The following is a 329-nucleotide window of genomic DNA, read 5'->3' as shown; positions in this document are numbered from 1 at the left end:
AGTGATCCACCGTCAAGAGTTGTCTGAGTTTGTTTTAGGTCTCTCCCTCGCCAGAGGAAAGCGACCCGGACCGCACATACGCTCCCCACCTTGAGCTACAGCCACCTGCACGCCGGCGTGCGGGCGGAGCAGGGTGGCGTGAAGCGATGGGGAGCACCATCCTGGTGCGGCCCGCAGAAACATACGTCTATTGGGGGGAGGAGGACAGGGCGCCCAAGAGGCGATGCGTGCCCCAACGCACCGCAGCGACGGAGGCAGGATCACCGCCACCATGTCGCCCGCCTAGTATCACGAGGCGTGCAGCAGCTTTGCCCTAGGAAAAGCAGAGG

At 63.5% G+C, this 329-nt stretch overlaps 1 non-coding gene across 1 annotated transcript in view; it reads right to left on the bottom strand.

Moving 5' to 3' along the window:
• The window catches only part of LOC140474452 (5.8S ribosomal RNA), a 154-nt gene extending 133 nt beyond the window's left edge, over positions 1–21 (bottom strand). Inside the window, exon 1 of the ribosomal RNA XR_011959122.1 lies at positions 1–21. This exon is cut by the window's left edge and continues 133 nt beyond it. This is a non-coding gene — a ribosomal RNA (5.8S ribosomal RNA).
• Positions 22–329: the final 308 nt, after the last annotated feature.

This window comes from Chiloscyllium punctatum, unplaced genomic scaffold (genome assembly GCF_047496795.1).
Source record: "Chiloscyllium punctatum isolate Juve2018m unplaced genomic scaffold, sChiPun1.3 scaffold_1011, whole genome shotgun sequence".
Classification (NCBI taxonomy): domain Eukaryota; kingdom Metazoa; phylum Chordata; class Chondrichthyes; order Orectolobiformes; family Hemiscylliidae; genus Chiloscyllium; species Chiloscyllium punctatum.
The sequence above is the reverse complement of the archived record's forward strand: the minus strand, read 5'-3'. Positions and strand labels throughout refer to the sequence as shown.